The 4,870-nt window shown below is 38.7% G+C and overlaps 1 pseudogene; it reads right to left on the bottom strand.

The window, feature by feature from the left end:
- Nucleotides 1-347: 347 nt before the first annotated feature.
- Nucleotides 348-2,343, bottom strand: LOC100772965 (annotated as a pseudogene).
- Between the last annotated feature and the right edge of the window lie 2,527 nt (nucleotides 2,344-4,870).

The following is a 4,870-nucleotide window of genomic DNA, read 5'->3' as shown; positions in this document are numbered from 1 at the left end:
TGGTTGTACAAGTTTTCACTCCCACCAGCAATGGAGGAGAGTTCCTCTTTCTCCACATCATCTCCAACATAGATTGTCATTGATTTTAGCCATTCTTACAGGAATAAGATGGTATCTCAGAATGGTTTTAAGTTGCATTTCCCTTATGGCTCAGGATATTGAGCACTTTCTCAAGTTTCTTCCAGGCATTTTGGATTCCTCTATTGAGAATTCTCTATTTAGTTCTGCACTCCAACTTTTTAAAATAGAAATAGTTTTACTTTGGAACAAACTCCAAATGCATTTGCATAGTTGAGACAACTTAACTGTCTACATAGAGAATTTAAACAGTTTGAAGATCGAGGTGATTACAAATCCTGTCCCAGGAGTTCGATTTCTTCAATGAGGATGTTGAAGTCTTGGTGAGTTGTTGCAGGGTTTGAGATGACCAGGCAGAAGAAGTTTACCCAGGGGTTGGTATCTGACCATTGTCGTCCCATACTCCATCATTCTGGCTTTAGTTACTGGTGCCACCTTTGAGAGGTTGCTCATTCTCTCTTCATTGTCTTCCAGAACATGAAAACTGGGAGGCACAAACGAGAAGCACACATTTGTGTGATGAGGCTTCTCATGAAACACCATTTCAAAGCCTTCTAGGTTTTTGATAATATTGTATAAACACTCTGCCTGGCTGCTCCAAACACTTATCAATATGTGCTTCAAGGCCAATAGTCCCGTTTGCTCTCCAAATGAGCCATAGTTTAAAGACATCAACGTGGCATCCACACTGCAAGGCCTTGTCTCCAGTGTTGTAGGACACATCATAGTGCTTATCTTGCTGAAAGAGGTGGGAAACATGCATCTGGTTGCAGCTCTGCATCAGTCCCTCCTCTCTTACCAGGAGAGTTGAGCACTTCAAAGGGACATTCATCATGTTGTGTGGATTCCATGTCACAGAGTTGGCCCTCTCCACCCCGCTCAGCTTCCATTTGTGTTTCCGGGACATCAGTAACCCTCCACCCCAACTGTATCCAGATCTTATACTTTTTGCAAATGTCAACAACAACCAAGAGGGGATCAAAAGCCCCATACACAGTGGTTCCAACTGTGGCACTCACAAGGAAAGGAACAAATCCTTTCTGTTTGACTTCAAGGATTCTTCTTTCAGTATCAGATGGGACCATTTTACTTCTCTCATTACATACAATCAGAATCATGCTGTCTGTTCAGATCCTTAAGGCTGCAGCTCCCTTCTTGAGAGAAAAGTGACTATGCTTTGATGTGAAGGCGATGAGCCTGCACACTGCAGCCATTCCTTTCTCCTTGATTTTTGGAAACATAGTGAGCAACAAGCATGGCATACATTTTGGAGATGGCACCACCAGGAGAAAATATTCCATCTCCAGAGTCCCCTGGTCAGGCAAGGATCTCTCTCATTTTCATTAGTGTGATATATTCTAACAGCACAATTACAGGATCAATCTCATAGGTGAACATGTTAATGTTTGCTGTTGATGTCAGCCAGTCTGCTGCTAACCTAAGAATATCCAATCCAGTAGACAGGTGATTAAAATATCGGGGATGCCCTGTTTTAATTGCATGTCTTGGAGTTTTTTGGCAATGTCTCAAATTTTCTTCAAATTTTGTGGTTGTTCTGTTAATTCCCAATTATACTCTTGAAGTAGCTCATCGGGGTAGTGGAAATCCATCACTGTAGTTGATCTTTCGAAGTAATCCAACTTTTAATTGCATTGTTTGTTGTTGGGTGGCTAGCTTCTTGAGTTCATTGTATATTTTGGTGATCAGCCCTGTAGGATGTGTGGTTGGTGATTATCTTTGATCATTTTGTGGGCTGGCATTTTGTCTTGCTGACTGTGTCCTTTGTCTTACAAAAGCTTCTTAGTTTCAGAAGGTCCCATTTATTAATTGTCTATCTCAATGTTTGTGCTAATGGTGTTATGTTCAGAAAGCTGTCTCCTGTACCAATTTGTTCGAGGGTACCACCTAACTTCTCTTGTAGGAGGTTCAGTGAGGTTTTGATACATTTGATCCATGAAAATAGATATGGATCTGACTGCAATCTTCTGTCTGAATCCAGTTATGCCAGCATCATTTGTTGAAGGTGCTTTCTTTTTTCCATTTTCCATCTTTGCCAAAAATAAGGTGTTCATATGTGTGTGGATTAATATCAGGGTTTTCAATTCAATTCCATTGGTCTATCTGTCTATTTTTGTGCCAATACCAAGCTCTTTTCAGGACTATGGCTCTATAATACAGCTTGAAGTCAGGGATGGTGATGCCTGCAGAAGTTGCAAAACAGGGTTGTTTTGGCTATCCTGGGTTTTTTTTTTTCCTCATAAAGTTTAGTATTGTTCTTTCAAGGACTGTGAAGAATTGTGTTGGTATTTAAATGGGAATTGCATTGAATCTATAGATTGCCTTTGGCAAGATTGCCATTTTTACTATGGTGATCCTACCTATTCATGAGCACAGGAGATCTTAAAATTTTCTAGTATCTTCTTTGATTTCTCTCTTTAAAGACTCAAAGTTCTTCCTGTACAGGTCTTTTGGGTTTTTTGTTAGTGTTACTGCAAGATATTTTATGTTGTTAGCTGCTATTGTAAAGGGTGATATTTCTCCAACTTCTATCTCAGAGCATTTAACATCTGTACACAGTAAGGCTACAGATATTTTTTAGTTAATCTTGTATCCTGCCACTTTGCTGAAGGTGTTTAATCAGCTGTAGGAGTTCCCAGGTCGAGTTTTTCAATTCAATTATGTAAACTATCATATCATCTGCAAATAGTCAAAGTTTCACTTCTTCTTTTCCAATTTATATCACCTTGATCTCCATTTGTTGTCTTATTGCTCTAGCTAGAACTTCAAGTACAATATTAAAGAGACATGCAGAGAGTGGTCATCCTTGTCTTGTTCCTGACTGTAGAGAAATAGTATTGAGTTTCTTTCCATTTACTTTGAAGTTAGCTGTTGATGTCCTGTATATTGCTTTTATCATGTGTAGGTATGTTTCTGTTATTCCTTATCTCTCCAAGCCCATAATCATGAAAGTATTTTGGATTTTGTCAAAGGTTTTTCAGCATCTAGTGAGATGATCCTATGGATTTTCTTTTTCAACTTGTTTATATGGTGGATTACATTGATGGATTTTTGTATGTTGATCCATTCCTGCATTCCTGGGATGAAGCCAACTTGATCATGAGGGATGATTTCTCTGATGTGTTTTTGAATTTGAGTTGTTTTATGATAAATCTTTCCATCAAAAGCTGCCTGAGCCCTACCGACACATGGGCGGTCTCTGCCAGCCACCCAAGTTCTGCCCACCGAGTTAGGGCCCCAAATATTACACAGAGATTTTGTTAAGTACAAATGCTGCTAGGCCAACGACTAGGATTCTCATCTGCTAGTTCAGTCTTAATTATCATAAATCTATATATTTTATAAGACTTATCTTACCATACACCTTCCTTTGGTGTCCTACCTTGCTGGTGGATCACATTGCAAATCTGGAAGAAGAGAACAGGAGAAAAGGGAACCCTTCCTGGTTGGCCTTTCTTAAATATGAGTCTCCCTGCTATGTCACTTCCTGCCTGGATCACCACTTCTTTACTATATTTCCCAGAATCCTCTTTGACTCAGTCCCATCTAACTTGCTGCCTCATTGGCCAAACAGTACTTTATTCAACAACCAATAAGATGAACATACACAGAAGTACATTCGCCATCAGAGTTGCCAGTATTTTGTTGAATATTTCTGCACTGATGTTCATGAGGGATATTGGTCTGTAATTCTCTTGTTTCATTGTGTCTTTGAGTGGTTTGGGTACCAAGGTAATTGTAACCTCATAAAAACAGTTTGGTCATGAACCTGATGCTGTTATTATGTGGAACAGTTTGAGGAGTACTGGTATCAGCTCCTCTTTGAATTTCTGGCATAATTCTGCACTGAAACCATCTGACCCTGTGCTTTTTTTGGTTGGTAGACTTTTGATGACTGCTTCTATTTCATTAGGGGATATAGGTCTGTTTAAATTGCTGATATGTTCTTGATTTAATTTTGATAAGGGGTATCTATTCAGAAAATTCTCCATTTCCTTTAGATTTTCGAATTTTGTGGAGTACAGGTTTTCAAAGTATGACTTGATGATTCTCTGGATTTCCTCAGTGTCCATTGTTATGTCCCCCTTTTCACTTCTGATTTTTTAAATTAGCCTTTTGGTTAGTTTAGATAAAGGTTTGTCTATCTTGTGGACTTTGTCGAAGAACCAACTCTTTGTTTCATTCAGTCTTCATAATGTTTCCCTAGTTTCTACTTTATTGATTTCAGCCCTCAGTTTGTTTATTACCTGGCATCTACTCCCTGGGGTAAGTTTGCTTCCATTTGTTCTAGAGCTTTCAGTTGCTCTGTTAATTCTGTAGTTTGACTATTCTCCAGTTTCTTCATGTGGACACTTTTGCTATATACTTCCTCTTAGGACTGCTTTCAGAGTGTCCTATAAGTTTGGGTATGTTGTGTCTAGATTCTCATTAAATTCTAGAAAGTCTTTAATTTCTTTTTTTATTTCTTCCTCAACCAAGGAATGGTGCAATTGGGTGTTATACAATTTCCGAGAATATGTAGGTTTTCTGCAATTTGTATTTCTGTTGAATTCTAGCTTTAATACATGGTGATCTAATAAGATACAGGGGGTTATTTCAATTCTTTTGTAACTGTGTAGGCTTGCTTTGCTGCCAACTATGTGGTTAATTTTAGTGAAGGTTCCATGTGGCGCTGAGAAGAAGGTACATTCTTTTGTGTTTGGATAGCATGTTCTATAGATGTCAGTTAACCCAATTGGGTCATAAGTGAAATGGGCTTTTTTTTAGATTCTTA

Source organism: Cricetulus griseus, chromosome X (assembly GCF_003668045.3).
Source record: "Cricetulus griseus strain 17A/GY chromosome X, alternate assembly CriGri-PICRH-1.0, whole genome shotgun sequence".
Taxonomy (NCBI): domain Eukaryota; kingdom Metazoa; phylum Chordata; class Mammalia; order Rodentia; family Cricetidae; genus Cricetulus; species Cricetulus griseus.
This window is presented reverse-complemented; position numbering and strand designations above follow the sequence as displayed.